General features: G+C 41.7%; 1 pseudogene; it reads right to left on the bottom strand.

The window, feature by feature from the left end:
- Positions 1–955: 955 nt before the first annotated feature.
- Positions 956–11,766, bottom strand: LOC112821438 (elongation factor 1-alpha, somatic form-like; annotated as a pseudogene).
- Positions 11,767–23,203: the final 11,437 nt, after the last annotated feature.

Here is a 23,203-nt window from a genome sequence, read left to right as displayed (position 1 = left end):
GGCATCTGGCTGCCTCAATCGGTGGACCATGCAACTCTTGATCTCAGAGCTGTGAGTTGGAGCCTCACTTGGGTGTAGAGATTACTTAAAAAATAATAATAATAAATAAAAATAAATTACCTCATCTATTTATTTACTTGTTTACTGTCTGTCTCCCTGAAACTAAATATAGATGCCATTAAGGAAAGAACCTCATTTTGCTATCTTGATCACCCTTTAATTCCCAATATCTATCTGGCTCATAGTAGGCACTCAATCAATATTTGTTAAATGATTAAAACATAGAAAAATGAGTATGTTATTCAGTGAAGGAGGTGTGGGATACTACAGGCAGAATAGTGGTCACAGATTATAGAGTAGAATATTTTTTAAAAAGACTTTATAATTATGGGGCGCCTGGCTGGTTCGGTTGGAAGAGCATGTGACTCTTGATCTCAGGGTTGTGAGTTCAAGCCCTATGTTGGGTATAGAGATTACTTAAAATAAATAAAACATTTTTTAAAAGTCTTTATAATTAGGGGCGCCTGGGTGGCTCAGTTGTTAAGCGTCTGCCTTCGGCTCAGGTCATGATCCCAGGGTCCTGGGATTGAGCCCCACATCAGGCTCCCTGCTCAGCGAGAAGCCTGCTTCTCCCTCTCCCACTCCCCCTGCTTGTGTTCCCTCTCTCGCTGTCTCTCTGTGAAATAAATAAATAAAATCTTTTAAAAAATTAAAAAAATAAACATCTTTATAATTAAAAGAAAAACCTTCCTTCCAAACTCCAAAGACTTCCTGTGCTTTATTCCCATGCCTCAAACTCATCAGCAAAAAGAAAACTGCATTAGCAGGGACAGGTTTAAGATCGTTCAGGCAAGAGAAGAGGAAGTCCAAGGCTTCTCCTTGAGCCGTTCTTTTCCAGCTGTGGCTCCTCCTGGGTTGCCCCTGGCCTGGAAAGGCCTGACGTAGTTGTCACCACTCACTTCCTGGCTGCTTTCATGGCAGACTTGGTGACTTTGCCACCAGTTGCTGCTGTTTTCTCCACAGCCTTGAAGACCCCAACAGCCACTGTCTGCCTCATGTCGCACACCGTGAAGCAACCAAGGGGCAGTTACTCCGAGAAGCTTTCCACACACATGAGCTTTCCTGGAATCATCTGAATGATGGCTGAATCCCCAGACTTCGGGGCTTTGGGATTGTCTTCCAGTTTCCTGCCTGAATGCCAGTCAATCTTCTCCCTGATCTCTGCAAGCTTGCAGGCGATATGGGCCGTGTGGCAGTCCAGAACTGATGAGTGCCAGCTGCAATGCTGCCAGGGTGGTTGAGAATGATCACCTGGAAGATGAAGCTCTCCACGTCTAAGGGCAGGTCATTCTTGCTGTCTCCCGCCACGTAGCCCCACCTGATGCCCTTCACTGACACATTTTTCACATTGAAGCCCACGTTGTCACCTGACAGGGCCTCAGCCAGGGCCTCATGGTGCAAAGGTCACCACCAGGCCTGGCTTGAGGAAGCCTGTTTCCCCCCAGCCCACGGGCACAGAGCCAATGCCCTCATCTTGTACACATTCTGTAGAGGTGGCCGCAGGGGCTCGTCCATAGCGCAGGCAGGGGCATGACGGAGTCCAGCGCTTCTAGCAGTGTTGTGGCCACCACATTTCCTTCCTTCCTGGTGATCTTCCAGCCTCTGAACCAGGACATCTTGGTGCTGGGTTCTAGCATGTTGTCCCCATGCCAGCCTGAGATGGGCACAAAGGCGACAACCTCAGAGTTGTAACTGATCTTGCTTGATTTAGGCCTTCACCTCCTTGCAGATCTCCTCAAGTGTGCACTACTATAAGGGGGTTCCGTGATGGCCATCTTATTGACTGCCACAATGAGCTGCTTCACACCCAGTGTATCGGCCAGCAGTACACGCTCACAGGTCTGTCCATTCTTGGAGATATATATTTTTAAAATTTATTTATTTGAGAGAGAGAGAGCGAGCACACAGGGATCGGGGAGAGAGTCTTAAGCTGACTCGGCACTCAGTGTGGAGCCCCACGAGGGGCTTGATCTCACGACACTGAGATCAGGACCTGAGCCTAAACCAAGGGTTAGATGCTTAACCGACTGTGCCACCCAGATGCCCCCCATTCTTGGAGATATTAATAACATTCCCCCAGAAGCCTGGAATATTATTTTTCCATGTTCATGTCTTTATAAAAAAAAACAGTTCTATGGAGTGGAGGTGGGAGGGCAAACACAATGATATTTATTTTGGAAACACATACATGACAATTACTTTTATTTTACATGCTGAGAGTAGAAATATGACCCCTATTCAATGCAAGATTTGCACTAAAGTTGAAAATGGACAAGACATTGGCATTCCCATCTATTATAACTGGGCCAGAGCTTCAATCACCAGCTGAAAAAATAAACATGGGGTCAGCAGGCATTTGCCCTGCACCCTGAGTGCATTCCACAGTGTAAACCATGTGCAAATGACCTAAAGATCTAATGCCTCCTGATTTACAATTCATGCAAAGCCATACAATCAAGTAGAGTGAGCCACAGCAGGGTGTCCTTGAAATTGATGCCCATTGTAGAATGGCCCAGGCAACAGGGGAATCATATCTGGGCCAAAAGAAATGACAGCATTTCTTGCCTTTTCTTCTCCAGTGTTTGGAGAACTAGGGCGACTAACAGGAAGATGGTTTTGCTGGAGGTGGGATGGAAGCATCGCCAGGGTGTGCAGCAGTTGCCTGGCGTTAGCAAGCTGCAGAACAGGGACACGTGGAGGGAAGCTGAGACATCTGTTAGGTTGTTGCTCAGAGTGGGGGGAGAGCCACCCTCAATAAGGAAGCCTGATGTAAAGTAAACCTAGGTGGAACCAGAGGCCTCTGTATTTATCTCTACAGTAAATGGGAGAGACTGAAAATGAATAACGTGTTCTGCTTGGTTTAGGGATTATACAGAGGCATAAGCCACATCTCCATAATCTTCCCAACCACACCTGCTTCAGATGATCTTGCCTTTCTCTTTATCTGATTTTGGACTTCTCATGGTAGAAAGCAGCAGAGATGGTTGTTACTTCAGGTATCCAGTAAGAGCCCACGCTGGTCTGCCATACCACCTTCTTTTGGGTTCTTTGGATGTGTCCTGCTTTATATTCTGGTTTCTACTGTTGTATCAAACTACCCCAAATTTAGTGGTATAAAACCATAACCATCTTATTATACTCACAAACCCTGTAGGTGAGGAATGTGGGTCCGGTGCAGCAGAGATGTCTTGTCTCTGCTCCATGGTGCCTAGGCCCTTAGCTGGGAACTCAAATACTGGGGGTGATTTGAATAGCTGGGGGCAGTGATAATCTGGTTTCCATCACTCATATCTGGTGCCTGGGCTGTTATGATGCAAAGGTTGGCCTCAGCTGGGACTACTGACTGGAACACCTATGATGTCTTCTCCAAGAGGCTTGGGCTTCTCACAGCATGGCTGCTGGCTTCCAAAAGGGATCATCCCAAGAGCAAGCATTCCAGGAGAAATAGGTGGAAACTGCATGGCCCTTTTTGACCCAGAAGTCACTTCTGCCACATTCTATTGGTTACAAGAGCGATATTAAATTAAGGGCCCCCATAGTCCTCCTTGCTAGATAGCTATGATCTGCTCCCCACGTGCCTACGCATGGCCCCGCACCCTGTCCTTCTGGACCATAGCTAATTCATCAGGGAGGGCTGCCAATTTTCACGCTAACCAATGACCTTCACCCTGTTGCCCGATGCCACAGGTTCTCCCTCTCTGTGGGAGGCAGGTGGAACAATGCAGATGTGTATTCACAGCCTATCAGTGGAGGAGCATCAGCAGGAAAGGCCACAGAGCCCTGCAGCTGAGGGCTTCTGAACAACTTTTGAGCCCAGAACCTCCCTCCACCCTAGCCACAGGAAGCCTGGTGATGATTCTTTTTGGATTAATGGTAGACTTCTGATCACTTCTTACAATAAATCCCTTTATTTTAGCTAACGTTAATGAATCTCAATTCCTTAACAGCAAATGAGTCTAAACGAAAATGGCGGGACGTTCTAAAACACCAGATATAATAAATACCTCATATTCCAGCCCACAAACATCCTTCTATGAGAATTGCCCACATCCAAAGGTATGAGCACCAACAGGCTGGTGCCCTTAAAGTAAGTCCCCCAAGTTGCTTTCAACCAGAAGATCTTTGCCTAAGACACCAATACAGGCATCTCCCTAGTTACCAAGCCCCAACTTGCAATGCCTTGTGATACCTGTGGTTATCAACAGCTGCCAGGTGTTAGGAACAGAGTAGTTGCCTCCCTGGGCAGGCAGAGTGAGACTGAGTCTCAGTCTATAAATTCCTCTTGCTAAGAAGCACTATCAGTATTCATTTATCCAGCAAATACATACTGAATGCCTACTATATGCCACAATTTGAATGGTTTCAACTTTATTATGTGTGAATCCAACTTTTGTGGGTTGGCCTTGGATTCCAATCATTATTTATAACATGGTTTTAAAGAAAACTTTGTTCTACATTCCTTCACCCCAACTGCCTTCCGATTAATATTTGGCCTACCCGGGATGCAAACTGATGATTGCTTGCAAAGGACACAGAGCAGCACCATGAATGTCTCACTTGAGAAAAAGCTGTAGACTTCCAGTATTGCTTTCTGGCTAATGTGGGGAAGGGGCCAAGACCTGAGAGGTGATGCTTCAAAATGTAGCTGTGTGTAAGGTGTCCACAGAAAAGCAAACAGTACAGTAACAGTGAAGCATTTTCCTGAAACAGGTAGTGGAGACCCCTGGAAAATCTCTGAAATAAGTCACTGGTGATTTACATAATTGAATAGGTATCTGATTTAGACACTCTTTAGGTTAGGTGGGTTTTGTCAAGCTTATATATATTGAGTAATATTTCCACTCAAAAATTAAATTCGGGGCGCCTGGATGGCTCAGTGTTAAGCGTCTGCCTTCGGCTCAGGTCATGATCCCAGGGTCCTGGGATTGAGCCCCGTGTCGAGCTCCCTGCTCAGTGGGAAGCCTGCTTCTCCCTCTCCCCCGCCCCCGCTTGTGTTCCCTCTCTTGCTGTGTCTCTCTCTGTCAAATAAATAAATAAAATCTTTAAAAAATAAATAAAATATAAGCCCCTTGAGGGTAGAGACTTTGTCTATTAAAAAACAAATTTAAATTCATCCAAATAAAGACTGGAGGGTGCCCAGTGGCTCAGTTGGTTAAGGTCTGTCTTTGGCTCAGGTCATGATCCCGGGGTGCTGGGATCGAGTCCTGCATTGGGTTCCCTGCTCAGCGGGAAGTCTACTTCTCCTTCTGCCCCTTCCCCTCGCTTGTGTGCTCTCTCTTGCAAAAATAAATAAATAAAATCTTAAAAAAACAAACAAACATTTATAAGACTAGCCTTTTTTAAGAAGTAACAATAAATGGGGTGCCTGGGTGGCTCAGTTGGTTAAGCATCTGCTTTTGGCTCAGGTCATGATCTCAGGGTCCTGGGATCGAGCCCCGCATGGGGCTCCCTGCTCAGCGGGGAGCCTGCGTCTCCCTCTCCCACTCCCCCTGCTTGTGTTCTTGCTCTCGCTATCTCTCTCTCTGTCAAATAAATAAAATCTTAAAAAAATAAAAAATAAAAAATAAACTCACCTTCCAGAGAAAGCATTATTAATAGTTCGGTGCAGTTTTTTCTAAACTACACATATGTGGATTCTAACCTATGGTGATCAGTTTGTGGCCCCTGGCCTTCCAGTTGAGGGTCCCAGGTCAGGAAGAACTGCTCTAGGGGTCTTAGACAACATGCCGTCTGCACAGGTCTGAGCCTCTGTGCTACGTGCTACTAAGAATCAAGAACCTGCAGGACTACCCTTGACAAAGTCTCCTCTTCCAGTGTTAAGTCAAGGCCAATCCCACCACATGGTCAACTATCTCTCTGGCATGTGTCTCTCGGATGGGAACTATTTTCAGGGGAGCAGGTACAAAAGTAAGCAGAGTCAACATTTCCTGTTGGTGAATGGGGGAAAATATCCTATTTCAGATCCAAGGCAGCCAACAGGTGTCTGATAGGCTGGTATCTTGGAAGATTATTAGTACCCAGTAAAGACAGAATGTTGAGATCAATATTCTGGTTGTATTTGAAAGGAGGAGAGGCTTAATGTTGTTCTTGCAGAGTAATTAACTGGGGCAGATACACACCCACATAGCTTTTAAAAACATTATTTTCTTGAGTCTCCAATGTCAGCACACTCTTCCTACTTCAAAGATGCTGAAGTGTGCTGGGTGGAGCACCCAGGTTAGATGCTCTCATTATATGTTGTCTTTTGTGTTTCAGTTTAATGATAGGCTCAGGCACACAACTTTATGATTTAGCTTTGGGTTGGTATCTATGAGATCTACCTTTCCTGCAATTTTCAATTTTTGTATTTATAACTAAGTTAATCTTGTTAGTGATGCTTTAATTGGGAATTTTGGTCTAAATATTCATGCGATTTTTTTTCATGGGGGAAAGGTCAGGGAAGGTATCTTTTACCATATAGATCTTTGCAGTTTTGATTAAATAAATTATTTATGCCACCTGCTGGTCTTTTTAGGACTCACTTTTTCATTATTAAAATTTTTTACATTTAATTTGTTTTTATGCTATACACAAATGTGTCTAAAATAATCCTTCAATCAAATCCTAAATGTTTTATAAGGAATGTATTTATTTATAGAACTTGATTCTGACCCACATCTTCTATTTTTAAAATTTCTTCTTGCCAAGGCTAATTTAAAAAGATACTTAATATATTATTTAGGGGAGAGTTATTCTCTAGTCTAGACTAACATTCCTAAACAGCATGTATTTTAGACTTCAAAGCCTATATGAATACCAAAAAAGCATATGGTCCCGGTGAATAGTGAAGTTTGTCATCTCTACAAATGTAAAATAACTCATTTAGCTAGAAAATCATTAAGTTACTTTTTCTGGAAGGAAAACTTACAACAAAGGTAACAACACCATTTAATCTATTTTACCCATCCCCACCCCCTTACCGTCTGCTACCCTCTACTCTTACCCCTCCTCCTTGTAGTACATAATCAAGTTGGAAGAATTCTCTACATAACCCAGGATTGATGTTTCTCATTTAAAATTTGTATATAAAAAAATAAATAAAATAAAATTTTTATATATGCCTCAGAGTACTATGGGAGACTAATGAGGAGCAAACTGAAGTGCTCAAAGAGCCCCCCAAATTGACTTTGGGAGGGGTAACATTTTTTTTAACTATAAGAGAAAACAGGGGCACCTGGGTGGCTCAGTCATTAAGCATCTACCTTCGGCTCAGGTCATAATCCCCGGGTCCTGGGATCGAGCCCCACATCAGGCTCTCTGCTCGGCAGGAAGCCTGCTTCTCCCTCTCCCACTCCCCCTGCTTGTGTTCCCTCTCTCGCTGTCTCTCTCTCTGTCAAATAAATAAAATCTTAAAAAAAAAAAGAGAGAGAAAAAGGATTAATTGTAACTTGAGAAAATTCAGGCAAGCACAAAGAAAAAATAAAAGTAATCTATAATAAGCCCAACTCCCAAAGAAAAGCAGTATTAACATATTGGTCAATATCTTTTCTAGATATAGTTCTACACTTTTCTTAAAAAAATACTGGGGGGCACCTGGCTGACTCAGTCAGTAAAAGCATGCAACTCTTGATCTCAGGGTTGTGAGTTCAAACCCCATGTTGGGTGTAGAGCTTACTTAAAACAAAAAACAAAAGCAAACACTACACTAGGATTGTCTAAGGATAATACCCTTACCTATTGCTTTGTAATTTGCTTTTATCAATTACCAATACAATGTAATCATTTTCCCATTTCATTATTCTTCTAATATCTGGAATTCCATTACCTAGATGAACTGTACTAGATATAACAAGTCCTATATCTATGGCTCTGTGGTTTGTTTTTGCACAACAGAAATAGAAATAAGCCACGGTGAGCATTCTGGTACATACATCTTGGTGTGTATTGCCAATGCTTTTCTTAGGATATGTGGGAAATTCATAGTAGCAGAATTTGCAGCATCAAAAGTTAAGAACATTTTTCAGGTCCTCAGTCCATACTAAATAATTGATCATTGATAGCACCCAAGAGGAGGATAATTGTGGAGGTCACACCCTTAGGCAGGTTTTAGTGTTTTGCCTCCCTCAATCTCACCTTGGAGTTCTTTAGAGGAAAAAGCTGCCTGGTCATTTCAGTGCTGAAGAAGTTCCTGAAAAGAGTGGGAACTCTTTTTTTTTTTTTTTTTTTTAAGATTGGGAACTCTTAAATGATAGTAAAAGCTCATTTTAAATTGATGGTTGGTAACAGAGATGTAAATAACAATCCAGACAGAGATCTATGAAATCCTAGGATATTTTAACTGAGTTTCAGAAAATAGCTGTTCTGTTTAAACTATAGAACAAAGAGTAAGCATATTTTCTTGAACTTTTTTTTGAGTATGGAAAACATGCATAACAGGACTGATATGAACAGCTGCTCAGGCCACACACAGCATAATCCCAAAGGTGCCAGTTACACAAATTAGAATTTGAATAGTGCATCCTTGGGTTGTACAGTCTAGCAGCTCTTTGCACACAGTATACAATTCAAATGGGTATATGTAAGAAATTAGTTTTTCTGCCACCTTGTCCCCCAGCTGTCCTACCTAGAGCAGCAACTCAAATAGGGGTGCCTGGCTGGCTTAGTTGGTAGAGCATGTAACTCTTGATCTTCGGGTTGTGAATTCAAGCCCCACTTTGGATGTAAAGACTGCTTTAAAAAAAATTAAAAATAAATAGAGCAGCAACTCAAGTCTTTGGTTATCCTTCCAAGATACTCTACGCACATACAAATATTTATAGAGATAGGTAGTCTTTTTTTTTTCTTTCTAACACAAATAGTGGTATACTACAGACACTGTACTGCTCTTTACTTTCTTCACTTAACAACAGATCTTGGGGATTGTTCTATTATTAGTATTATCTTGGGCTACCTCCTCCTCTTTTTTAATGGCTGAATGGTATTCCACTGTGTGAATGTTTAGGGCTCTTTCTTCATAAGTAGGAAATTGTGGTATTATTAGAAATAAAGAACAAAGAAGGAACAAAGTTTAGGAAGCATTAGGATAAATTATGGTGTGGAGGGGCGCCTGGGTGGCTCAGTCGTTAAGCGCCTGCCTTCAGCTCAGGTCATGATCCCAGGGTCCTGGGATCAAGCCCCGCATTGGGCTTCCTACTTCCTGCTCTGCAGGAAGCCTGCTTCTCCCTCTTCCACTCTTCCTGCTTGCATTCCCTCTCTCGCTCTGTCTCTCTCTGTCAGATAAATAAAATCTCTAAAAAAAAAAAAAATTATGGTGTGGACATGCTGAGTCTCAAAACTGGGGACAAGAAACAGGAGCTGTTTGTAAAAGGAGTCAGGATGAGAGGAATGAATTTTAGAGTCAATCAAAGTGCTAAGATAGAGGCTGAGCTGTTGTAACAAAGATACCTCAAATTCCATGGCTTAAACAATACAGAAGTTGATTTATATCTCCTGTAACAGCCAGAGATAATCAGTCTAGGGTTGGTAGGGTGGCTCTGTCATCTTCTATCTATGGCTTCCATCTCTGGCTCTAGCTCTTGCCATTGCATCTATATCACAGCCAGCAGAAAAGAGCAGAGACAAGTGGAGGACATGCCTATTACTTTAAAAGCATGACCAGGAAGTGGCCCATATCACTTCTCACACTCAATTGGCCAAACTTAGTCAAGTGCCTCACATCCTAGTTACATGTCTCATATACCATGGCCAAGGGCAAGACCACTTGCAGTTTCAGGCTGAGTTCCATTACTAAAGAAGAAAGAAAGGGTGAATATTGGTGGAAGCTAGCAATTTTTGCCATATTCACAGAGGTTGTTTGGTTAGATTCCTTAAGAAAGAAGACCCTTGGGGTGCCTGGGTGGCTCAGTCATTAAGTGTCTGCCTTCGGCTCAGGTCATGATCCCAGGGTCCTGGGATTGAGCCCCGCATCGGGCTCCCTGCTCTGCGGGAAGCCTGCTTCTCCCTCTCCCACTCCCCCTGCTTGTGTTCCTTCTCTCGCTGTGTCTCTCTCTGTCAAATAAATAAATAAAATATTAAAAAAAAAAGAAGACCCTGAGAGAGATTCATGTGCAGGAATTTTTTTATTGTGGTAAAACAGAATAACATAAATGTTACCATTTTAACCGTTTTTAACTGTGCAGTTCAGTGGAATTAAATGCATTTACAGTATTGCGCAACCATCACCACCATCCATCTTCAGAACTTTTCATCTTCTCAAACTGAAACTACCCTTTAAACACTAACACCCCAAGCCCCCAGTGTGCAGGATTTTACAGGGGATGTGCCCTCAGGATGACACCTGAATAGCAGCACAGTTGCAGTAGAGGCCTCACATGACCCAGTGGGGGCTCTGAAGCACGGATAGGCCTTCATGGGTGTCCCACCTTGGGGCAAGAGCCCTGGACTTGAGGCCAGGCAAGGGAAATGATCTTGGGGGGAGACAGTGCTCCTCTGCTGAAGGCAATCCTTGGAGAAAGACTTAGCTGGGAGTTTTTGGTAGCCAACATGCCCAGTATCTGGGAGAATAAGTGCTTTGGTCCAGAACAGAGGGCCTGGGCAATACAGCACAGCATCCAAGAAAGCCACCTATTATGCCACTCAGACCCACTTGCTTTATACGGCAAGTTCAACACCTCCAGAGTTCTGACTGGTCTCTTTTCCTGGGGGAAGCTTAAAAGAGAAGGGTTGGTGGGATAGACTCAGCCCCCACTAATGCAGCTGGCCTTCAGGTAGAACTAAAACTCAAGACCCTCCTCCACTACCCATTCTAGAGTTCCCTTATCCTCAGCCAGCACCTCTGCTGATCTAGGTAGCTTCCTTGGTGGTCTGGGTAAACCAGGCCCTCAACCTTATCTTTTAAGTCTTTCTTCTTTCAGACCCCTGACCAAATTGCCCAGCTTTCCAAGGCTGCCCATATATATATTCCTACCTCATGTCATTTCTTTTCCCACAGAAAGTAGATAACCACAGCCTGTGGGCAAGTCTCTGGCCACCAGAAACTTCTTAGACTGGCTGCCGTGTTTGTCCATTTACCTTCAAAATTGAGTAAGGGTCGGGGTGCCTGGGTGGCTCAGATGGTTGAGCATCTGCCTTCAGCTCAGGTCCTAATCTCCATGTCCTGGGCTCGAGCCCCATATCGGGCTCCCAGCTCAGTGGGGAGTCTGCTCCTCCCTCTCTCTCTGCCTCTCTCCCTGCTTATGCTCTCTCTCTCAAATGAATAAGTAAAATCTTAAAAAAAAAATGAGTAAGGGACTCCTAAGAAAGCCCCAATGGAGCCCCTAAATATGCCAACGGAGCTGTCGGTATGAGCTGAGGGAGAGACATCAGTGTACCAGTAGTGGATGACAGGGGGTTTTGGATCACCTGCTTATGCAGGATACTGTGCCCTCCTGACACTGTTCTTGCCTGATCCCAGATTTACCACTTCCATTGTGTAATAGATGGGCCTGATAGAAACAATCTTGTAATAGGCAGCCTGGGCCACATGTTCACTTGATGTCCTACAATCAGTTCTTCTGTCTACAAGACAGTAGCACGTTTGGGGCTATTTTTCAAATGGTGGATAATTCTTCACTGAAGTTGGCATAGCCTTACTCTAGTACCCTTGGGGTCTACATTGTGATTCTCTATTGGAAACTGCCAGAAGTTCCACACGGCATCCTTTTCTACCACTGACACTTCTAATACCATAATGTTTGCTGGGTTGTATTGTCCAAGTGGCAGGGCTGCTCTTGAAAATCCTTCTTTGATTTCTTATCTAGGTTGAGGGGACTCCGCATTATTTATAAACAAGTGGGGACACTCACCCTTCCTTAACAGGAGCAGTGGGCCATTTTGCTGGCCCAGAAAGTTTAGAGGGATCTGTAGTTTCAAAGTTTCTGTGTGCATCAATCCAGATGTTCCCATCCCAAGTCTGGGGTTTCACCTCTTCTTACTCAGAGCCCTGACCTTGGCACAGTGGACTGGAGAATTCAAATTTCTTTGGATTTCTGCTACTCTTATAATTAAGTCCAGGGTCTGTCCATCTAAGGCTTTTTTTGACCTCTGGCTGCAGGAGATGAGAGTCTCTGTATATGCTTCCAAGGAGGCCCTCTGGTTTTCACATTTGGCCTTCAACTGATGATTAATCACTCTTAGTCTTTTGGTGTTTTTTCTCCAATGTATCAGTGACACTCAGAAAAATCCATCTGATTTCACTGTGGTTAGTACTTATGGTTAGTGCTTTCCCCAACCTCTCAAAAGCTGGTACATCCCCTTCCATTAGGATTCCATCCAAGTCCACCACTAGTGAAAGTTTTAATAGTTATACTGCATACCAAAAGTTTGTCGCGTTCCTCTGGCCACCAGTGATGGGGTACTCACTAGCAGATGGGTGGTCCAGTTCCAATATCCCATTTTAGCGTCAGTTTCCTTGAACCACTCCTGGCATCAACTGTCTTAAGTTGGGTTCTCCAAGAAGCAGACAATGAGATGAAGATTTTTGTGTAGGTGGTTTGTGGAGGAGTGCTCTCAGGATCCACACCTGTAGAACTGGAGGAGTTGACCTACAATGCGGTTACAACAGAAACCAGGAGAATTCTGGAGCAGGTATGGCTGGCTCTTCAAAATTATCCCATCCTGAAGCAAGGCGGGTGGCTCTTCTCATTCCCACACTGAACAAACATTGGACGTGGCTTTCCTCAGGAAGGGGATGTGACCTTGGGTAAGGTGGCTCTCTTTGCATGAGGGCATTCCCAGAGGGGGACTCAGCTGAGGGTTGTCATCCTCCAACCTTCCCAGCAGCTGAGGAAAGGAAAGTCGGTATAGAAGGAGGGGATCTGGAGGGCACCAGGTTGACTCAGGCGGTGGAGTGTGGGGCTCTTGATCTTGGGGTTGTGAGTTGGAGCCCCATGTTGGGTGTAGAGATTGCTTAAAAATAAAATCTTAAAAAAAAAAAGAAAGAAAAAGAAGGGGATCTGGGTAATACACCAGTATCCACCACAGAGAATATAATATTGCAGGAGAGGATTAGAAATAAAAGGGAGCCAATGACAGTTCACTAGAGAGACTTCTACGTTTATGTGACAATAGGAAGAAGAATTGTCAGAAAGGAGGAACCAGAAATATTAGGAGAACATAGAGAGCAGGGAGCCATGGAAACCAAAGAAGCAGAGGGGACGAGTCCACAGGAATCTTGGAGTTTATTAATCCAATCCCCTGACTTTAAAGATGAGGAACTCCAGAGCAGAAAGACAAAGCAGCTTAATTCCATTTTACCCATCAAGTTAGCGACAAAGCCAGGGTCAGCATTTAGGTTTTCTGATTCCCTATCTGATGTTTTCAATTCTGTGTTTTCTCCTGGCACCATGTGTAGGTGCTTTCTTTCTTGTTCACCCTCGGAGGGTGAACCCACCCTTGCAGGGGAAAAGTGAAATTAGTGAAACTCTGGAGCGTTCCATTTGTGGGGATTTGGTTTCTAACTTCATTACCACTCACAAAAAGATTTCTTGAATTATACACATTTTTAACTTCAGTTCTTCCTTTCACATTGAACAATGTCCACAAAGAGACATTATTGAATGTGAAGGGAGTTACAATTCTATACATTATTTTTTAAAAAGCTGTGGAGGAACTTTAGAACAAATTTTTCTCCAGAACAGATTGGCTGCCTACCTTTTCGTAGTCTTGTGGCAGAAGCAAGGGATGTTTCTTTCATTTCTTTGCTTTAAATATACGGTTGAACTGAGTAATACTTTCTTTTTCTCTTTTTCATAAAACTTACAATGGTGTGCCAACAATGTTTAGTTGGTTGGAAAACACCAGATGAGAGGGGTTAGGTTATTATCATTGACATGTTATAAATGGGAGCAGTTAATTTCATCTTGTGCATCCAGATTTGTGGTTATTTTAAAGTCTGTTTGTTTTTTTTTTTAAGATTACATTCTACCTTCTGACATGGGGCTTGAACTCATGACCCCAAGATCAAGAGTCTCATGCTCTACTGACTCAGCCAGCCAGGCACCCCCAGACTTGTGGTTATTTTAGAACAAAAGTCTCCCCTCTCCCCAGACTGATGATTGGTTCCTGAGATCTGGTGCTATGCCACTTAGTTTTCTATACAGCTTTACATTTTGCAATTGAAAGGCTCAATGCCTCCTATGGGGCATGTGGGGCCTACATACATACATTAAGATAGTATTGAAAATTAGGGCTTAAAACAGCCAGATAGCCTCATGAGAGAAAACAGTTTCACAAGGGCCTGATGACTTAAACTGATCCTACTGTCACTATGCCTTCTTTACCACAGTTAAGGATTAGCAGCCCCAGTCATGAAAGGACAGAGCGCTTGAGGCACACGAAGGAGACTAAATATTGGCTGTGAGGACAGCACAGGAAGGATAAGACTTTTCTTTCCCTGGCCACTCCCCTCTGCTTTGTGGAAGCAGAGGGTCACTTTTTTCATTGGTTTTGTTTTGTCCTTGCTTTTTGACACTGGTAACAACTTTTTAAAAAATTTTTAAACGTTTGTATGTATGTATGTATGTATGTATGTAATCTCTGTACCCAACGTGGGGCTCCAACTCATGACCCTAAGATCAAGAGTTGCATGTTCTTCCAACTGAGCCAGCCAGGCACCCCAGCAACTTCTTTTAATAGGTCAGTAATTCTCATTCAGATATTGCAATTACCCCTAGTAGCACACTGAAAAATATCCTGAGTCAATGTATTTACACACCACCTAATTGCTATGAAAGTATTTAATTTCATTATGTTCATGAATAAAACTTTGGAACTGATTCTAAGGAGGCTCAAATTCTACATATTTACTGGCCACTTAAACTGATAAATTAGTGATATTGAGCAACATGGACTTCCTCTCAAAATACACTCATGTATAAATATAGTAAATTAACTTTACTTAATTTTAAATTCTCAGATGAGTAACAAAGTAATCCAAGAAAGGACAATTTACTCAGAGGCCTAAAATCATCATTTATGTTCTAAAGGTAAAACAAATATATGAGTAAAAATATATGGATATTTGAAAATACCTGGAATTTTGAAATGTTCAGTTTTCAACTAAGATCTTTGCCATTGTACGTAGTGAACTTTAAGCGGCAGCTTGTTCTCTCAGTAAGGAACTCATATTTACTGAGCTCATCAGACTGATGTGTAAAATCCAAACTCCAATATACTGATCTATGATAAGAAACATCGGGGCACCTGGCTGGCTCAGTCGGTACAGTGGGCGACTCTTGATCTCCGAGCTGAGTTTGAGCCCCACGTTGGGTGTGGAGATTGCTTAAAAATAAAACCTTAAAAAAAGAAAAGAAACATATTGTTGCTCAGACCTTAGTCCTTTTATTAGCATAATAATGACCACATTTTCTCCTATTAGGTGGATTTTTTTTTTTAAGTAGGCTTCATGCCCAGCATGGAGCCCAACCTGAGGCTTGAACTCACAACCCTGAGATCAACACTTGAACTGAGATCAAGAGTCAGATGCTTCACCGACTGAACTACCCAGGTACTGCAGATGGATTGTATTTCTAATCATCTTTGGGCCATAAAACCAGTCTCAATAAATTTAAAAGGAATCAACTCACACAAAGTGTTTTCTCTGACCAAAATAGAATTAAATAATGGAAAGATCTCTGGGAAGTCCTCCAAATACTTAGAAAATAAATATACTCTATATAACTTTTGGGTCAAAAAAAGAGAAAAAGGGAATTAGAAAGTATTCTGAACTGAATGAAAATAACAACAACCTATCAACATTTGTGGGTATTAATGGGAAATGTATAGCACTAAAGACCTATATTAGAAAAGAAGAAAGGTCTTAAGTCTATGACTTTAGCTTCCACCTTCAGAAACTAGAAATAGAAGAAGAAATTAAAGCCAAAGTATACAGAAGAAAGGAAAAAATAAAGATAAGAGCAGAGATCAATGAAATAGAAAGCAAAAATAATAGAGAAAATCATGAAAACAAAAAGCTGGTTCTTTGAGAGAAGAATGAAACTGATAAACCTCTAACCAGATTCACTGGGGGGAAAAAGAGAGAGAGAGCAATGGCACAAATTGCCAATGTTAAGAATGAGAGAGAAAAATATCATTATAGAACTTACAGACATTAAAAGCATCATAAGATAATATTATAAACAACTTTTTTGCCAATAATTTTGACAAGGATAAAATGTACGTTTCTTTAAAGACACAAAGTACCAACGTCATTGAAAAGAAGATACGTAACTTAGCCTTATACCTACTAAAGAAATTGATTTGTTGTTGAAAACCCTTCCACAAAGAAAATGCTAGGTCCAGATGGTTTTACTGAGAAACCTACCAGATATTTAAGAAGAAATAATACCAATTCTACACAAAGTTTTCCAGAAAATGAAGGAAGAGGGATGTTTTCCAACATATTCTGTGAAGTCAGCATCACCCTGATACCAAAACCATCAAGAATATCACAAGAAAAGAAAAACCAACAACCCTCATGAACATGATGTAAACTTATTAACAAAATATTAGCAAATTGAATCCAATAATATATAAAATGGATAATGCATTATGACCAAGTGGAGTTTATACCAGGAACGTAAGTTTTAACGTTCAGAACGTTCAGAAAGTTTAATGCTGCATCATGCTTAATAGTGTAAGATTGAAAAAAAAATGGTGTAAGTTTGAATGGTTTCCCCCTGAGATCAAGAACAAGGCAAGAATGCCCACGCTAGTCCCACCTATTGAACACTGCGTTGGAGGTCCTAGACAGTTCTCTGTAAGATAGTAAATAAATAAGTAAATAAACAAGTTGAGGCCAAACTCAACCTATTAGGTTGTTGACTGTCAGTTCTCACTAATGTCACAATGTTTGTCTCTAGTAGATGCTGCTCCCCCGACTTCTAGTTTTCTCCTATTTTGCTGTGAGCTTGGAAATCATGTGGTCAAGCTTATTTTATTGTGTAACATTGGAATATATAAAGTATAACTTGCCTAAGTTTAATACACAGTAATGGTGACATTTATGTTGGCTTGCTCAGAGGCCTTTTTTTGATTTTATGACTATGGATAAATTACTTAACCTCTCTGGGGGAAATAATAGGACCTATTTCAAGGGTTGTTATAAGGATTAAAAGTGGTCAAGATTGGGATGCCTGGGTGGTTCAGTTGGTTAAGCGACTGCCTTCAGCTCAGGTCATGATCTCAGGGTCCTGGGATCGAACCCCGCATCGGGCTCCCTGCTCGGCAGGAAGCCTGCTTCTCCCTCTCCCACTCCCCCTGCTTGTGTTCTCTCTCTTGCTGTCTCTCTCTCTGTCAAATAAATAAAAAATCTAAAAAAAAAAAAGTGGTTAAGATTAAGGTAGATTTAGTATAATTCATTTATCTCTTAATTTTTAAATTTAGAAAATCAAAGTAACAAATCAATATGCTATTCTTCATTACCTATTCTTCATTTGTTATATTGCAATGTCATGTATGGCCAAATTATAAGCTATTTATAAAGCAAGGAATATGATACAAGTCCTGATATTTCTTTGATCAAATGTAACTATTTACCTGTTTCAGACTCTGAGATTTTTGACAATAAATAAATCTCAAGTATAAAAATCAGAAATAGCACCATTATTTCATTAGACATTATAATTTAATGAAATAGAAAGGTATAGATTGTAAAAATTAATTGTAATTGCACATAAAATATAATTTTTTTGCTAATGGGAAGTAGATAATATTAAATAAAATTAAATAAGATACAATAAAAATAAAAATCATTAATAGTAGAGTAAATATTTCATATGATATGATAAAAATCATTAGTAACTATCTTATTGAATTATGCACCAAATTTGAAAGAGATCATATAAAAACTTAGTTTTAGCTAGTGGGTCATGAAGAATTTGGTTATTCTAAAAAATATTTTAGCTACATCTGAAATAATCAACTAAATTAATGAATTAATTAAAAATTTAATAAACAAAAATAAAAAAATCAAACAATCAACTGCTTTGGCCATTCCAACATATTTCTTTCCTGCTAATGATTGTGGAATGAGTATTGAGAATAGATGAAAAGAATTAGATTTAAGAATGTGAAAAAACTACTGTTTAGAATTTTTAAAAAAACAGCCTCTGTGCTTTGCTTCCTAAAGGTAAATGCTTTCTTTGATAATTCCTAGAGGATGGAAGAAACCTTATCCCCACCACCCCACTGTACCATATATTTTCTTTTAGACCATAACAACATGAAGCCAAAATACCCCATTTCTAAAGCCAAGTTTCACTCTCCATAGAAGTATGTAAAAGATAGGGAAAGACTGGTTCCTTGTTAAGCAGTGAAGGAGACTTCCCCTTTGTTTGATTCTCTGATGGGTATTATTCACCTGGTTGTGCCATAAAATATGATTTGGGATGAATAATGGCTACGTCTTTGTTTTTTAAAAGTTGGAGTAGGGCCATTACGAACACAGGTACCTTCCCAAGCGGGTTAGTTTTAGGAAAGAAGACACATAGACGTTGCCGACTGGAAAACTGATTTCCTCAAAGTTATCTATACTTGAGCACAACTTGGAAAGCATTCTGTATTCCCAGTGGTATGAGAACCCCCAGTTTGAAGGCCACTAGGGTAGACTCAAAAATGGCTTCATGTGCCTTAAGAAAACATTGCCATCTAGTGGTAACTACTTCAAGTCGTAGACACAAGGACCTAAAGGTTTCCTTGACCCTTTGAAAGACACCTCTGATTCAACCCTGAGTAGCAAAATACCTTGCATTTATATCATACATTATACTTTATATTGTGCTTTCTATGTATATTGCTATTTAACATTCCAAGGAAGCCCATCCTTTTTAGATGAGACAGTTGAGGATCAGAGAGGGGAACTTATCAAATCATACTTTCATTTATTCATTCAAGATCCATTTGTCAAGCACTATTACATGACTAGCATTATCTCAGGCTTGGAGTAGGGGGATGGGTTATGGGTGATTCAAAGCTAAGACACAATGTCCTTAAATCATTCACAATCCATGGGACATAGAATTATGAATGTTGAAGTCAGGATTTGTGTCCAGGACTAATGTGTATCAGTGTTCTTACCACTACATCATGGCACAGTAAATGTACATGTCATGAGGGGGTTTGGATGAATCCTGGCGTCCTTCAGTACAGGATGAGGTCAGTCATGGGGAAAGGTGGTTTCCAAGCAAAATGACTCACTGAATTAAAATGTCAACTGAGCAGAATGCCTGCCCTTCCCTACCCTTGTCATCTGCTGTGGGCTTGGAAATCAGATAAGGAAATTTATTAAAAGGGTATTTAACAGGAAAGTAAAGAACCTGAGTGCAAATCCCAGAAGCTCCCCAAGGAGTGTTGTGTATGAACTTTAGAGCATGGTTTTTATTACATCTGTTTCTGGCCATTCTTGGGACTTTCTTAAGATGTCCTCTCTCTGAGGTAAGGCCAGGCAGCCGCATTGGCCAGTGAATTCTGAGTGGGCAGTGTTACAGAATAGATAATTGTGCCATAATGAGCACGGTGAGTTAAGAAAAACCCACATTCCTTATCACGGCATGCCTGCCTCCCAGGTCTCGTGTTTAGGATCTCTCCCCTAGCTTAGTGCACTGTAGAAATTGGCCTTCTTTCTGTCTTTTGAGCACTCCATGTTCTTGTCTCACTCAGGCCTTTGTAACATTTCTCTCTCCCTCTCGCTCACTCTTCACAAGGCTGGTTCCTCATCTTTCAGGTTTTAGCTTAAATACCACCTCCCGAAGCTCTTCAATGATCACTCTATATCTACTATAATAACTAATATTCACCTTATCCATGCTCTTTACCAACACCCGTTTTGTGTCCTTAAAATGTCCTACATACACCTTTTTATGCTAACTGAAACCTTAGCATTTACCACCTCCTAATATATAGATATTTTGTCTGTTATCTTTATTGTCTATCTCCCCCACCCCCCGACTAAGAATGTAAGCTTTGTGAGGGCAAGTGTGTTGTCTGCTTGGCTCATTTCTGTAGGCTTACCAGCTAGAACAAGACTTGGCACATGATAGACACTCAATAAATATCTGTGAATGAACTGAACGAAAACTCTTTTCCTCTTTGTCTCATATGGCTACTCTCAATAAACACAGCCAGACTGGCCTGGTTTTCTTAAATAGATGCTGACAATTTTACTTGGCAGCTCACAAAGCAGGACTGCTGTGTGCCTTTGTTCCAGGAAATGGACTTCAAGTCACCTTCCCAGGGTGCAAGCTACTGTGGGACAGGAAATCAGGCATTAGTTAGGTGTGTGAAATTGTGTTTCTTAGGTCTACACTGCCACTTCCTTTGTTAACTCTCTTGGGCAGGATAATGGGTAATGAGGTCAGGGTCTTGTTCAACTATCAGGTTAGCTTTCCTCCATTCCTAACCACAAACTGCACCCTGTGATAAGCTGGCTTTCTGGCATATGTGCAGCAGATTTCACCACAGGAGGGCTGGCCTGGAGAGAGTAGAGGTTCTTACACTCATCCCATTCCTGGAAAAACAGTGCCAAGTTCATCCCCTGCTGGTATGAATGAAGTCAAATGTGGGGATGTCTTGTGAAGAACTGAAAAATGCACTGCTAAGTCACCAACTTCCAGTGAGAGCTAGGAAGAAGCAAGGTCCCTCAGCCCAGCGATCTTAGGAGGCATTCACGAAGGTCTAGTTTGTCTACAGCGCTACCCTGAAGGTAGCAGTGAAGAATCCCTATGCTGCCCTCTTGGAGGGGAAGCAGGTGGGGCTGAGCACTTCGGTAAGCACAGATCACTAGCACTCTATCCTGCTCCCTGAGCGGCCACTCTGTCTGTCTCCCTGGCCTCCACTGCCTCACTTTCTGTTCACTACTTCTGGACTTACTGACTTTCCAACTTCAACACATGCCCTGTCTTCTCTTACCACAGGCCATCTCAAGCAGGACTCTCAGTTCCTTGAATGCGACAAAGTGTTTCCCACTGCCAGACCTTTGCACATGCTGTTCTATCTCTACTCCTGTAAAAAAGACAGTCAGTTAAAAACACTCGGTTTAGGGAGAATGCTTCTGTTGTTTTCCAAGTAAGCACAAAGTTGGCTTTTGGTTGTCTGTAAATCTCTTGAATCTATCTACTTCTATTTTCATGGCTGTCACCTAAGTTCAAACCGCTACAGTTTTTCACAGGCAATAGCCCCCAATTTTCATTTTCTTTTTTAAGATTTTATTTATTTAGGGGCGCCTGGGTGGCTCAGTTGGTTAAGCGACTGCCTTCAGCTCAGGTCATGATCCCAGGGTCTTGAATTGAGCCCCGCACTGGGCTCCCTGCTCGACAGGGGGCCCATTTCTCCTTCTCCCTCTGCCGTTCCCACTGCTTGTGCTCTCCTGCTCTTTCTGCCAAATAAATAAATAAAATCTTAAAAAAAAGATTTCATTTATTTATTTGACAGACAGAGACACAGTGAGAGAGGGAATACAAGCAGGGGAGTGGGAGAGGGAGAAGCAGGCTTCCCACTGAGCAGGAAGCCTGATGCGGGGCTCGATCCCAGGATCCTGGGACCATGACAGAGCCGAAGGCAGACACTTAACAACTGAGCCACCCAGGCACCCCACCCAATTTTCATTTTCATTCTTGCCCCTACCAATTCATTTTCCACACAACAGGTACAGTGGCCTCATAAAAATGGAAATCTGACCATGTTGTTTCTCTTTTAAAACACTCCAGTGGCTTCCCATCCTTTTTAGGATGAAGTCTAAAATCCTTAACCTGATCCACGAGACTCTGAATGATTTGACCTCCGCATGCATTTCCAGCTCCATCGTGTACCTTTTTGTCCTCACCACAGTCCAACTCATGCAAGCCTTTCAGTTTCCTGAATGTGGTATTTTCCACCTCCAGACTTTGCACATACTATTCTGTCTCTACTCCTTTGCATCATCCTACTTACCCTTCGCATTTCAAGCTTCCCTCTGACTTTTTCAGGAAAGCCTTCCCCAACTCTTCGGACTAGGTGTCATATATTCTCATTGTGCCCTCTCCTTTTCTTTTATAGTGCTTTTCACTATTACATGCTTGCATATAACCAGTACATGTAATTATTTACATAACTTTTTTTAAAAGATTTTATTTATTTATTTGAGAGAGAGAGAATGAGAGATAGCACGAGAGGGAAGAGGGTCAGAGGGAGAAGCAGACTCCCTGCTGAGCAGGGAGCCCGATGCGGGACTTGATCCCGGGACTCCAGGATCATGACCTGAGCCGAAGGCAGTCGCTTAACCAACTGAGCCACCCAGGCACCCTATTTACATAACTTTTATTGTTTTTCCTGCTGGACTGAGAATTGTACTAGTGCCTGATACATTGCCAATTCTCAATAACTATTTGTTTAAAAAACGAATGAATATAAATTATTCATAATATATTGAAGATACAAGGACTGCATCTCTATGTTCTTTTTTTTAAGTTTTTTATTTTTTTGAGAGAGAGTGAGAGAGAGCATGACTGGGGAGGAGGGGCAGGGGGTAGAAGGCAAGAGAGAATCTTAAGCAGGTTCCACACCAAGCAGAGCCTGACGTGGGGCTCAATCTCACAACCCTGAGATTGTGACCTGAGCCAAAATCAAGAGTCCAACGCTCAACTGACAGAGCCACCCAAGAGCCCCTCTATGTTCTTATATAAAAAATATCTCGGTTCTGGGACTGCATAGTCATGAGTGACTGGTGTCTTCGCAGAAGAATATCAAAACAAATAGATTAGAAAATGGGTACATATTGTTATAACAGACAGTAAAGAAATTATCAAAGACTGCTGAGGTCATTTCAAAAGGACTTTAGAGCCAATTTGAAGATGCTCCCAACGGCCAATGATGGAACAGTTTGTATAAGAAAAATAACTACAGTAGATTGAAACACATCAAATATGTTTACCTCTGATACTGATACTAAGAGAATAAAAAGTTAATCTTCTGGAAGATAGTAAAAAATTGACTTATTCTTTTGAAAATCTGGTTGTTGAATGTCTAAATCTGGACAGTTTGAGGCTTGAAGGAGCAGGCATGCCTCCCGTGCTGTGGGGAGCCAGGAGCAGAGCACCCTTTGGAAGCCCAGGGCCTTTAGTCCTGGTTACATCCGGATGATCCAGATTGACAG

Source organism: Callorhinus ursinus, unplaced genomic scaffold, assembly GCF_003265705.2.
Source record: "Callorhinus ursinus isolate GAN/ISIS: 27379988/994484 unplaced genomic scaffold, GSC_fseal_2.0 scaffold10, whole genome shotgun sequence".
Taxonomy (NCBI): Eukaryota; Metazoa; Chordata; class Mammalia; order Carnivora; family Otariidae; genus Callorhinus; species Callorhinus ursinus.
Note: the sequence above shows the minus strand (reverse complement) of the source record. Positions and strands in the feature narration are given on the sequence as shown.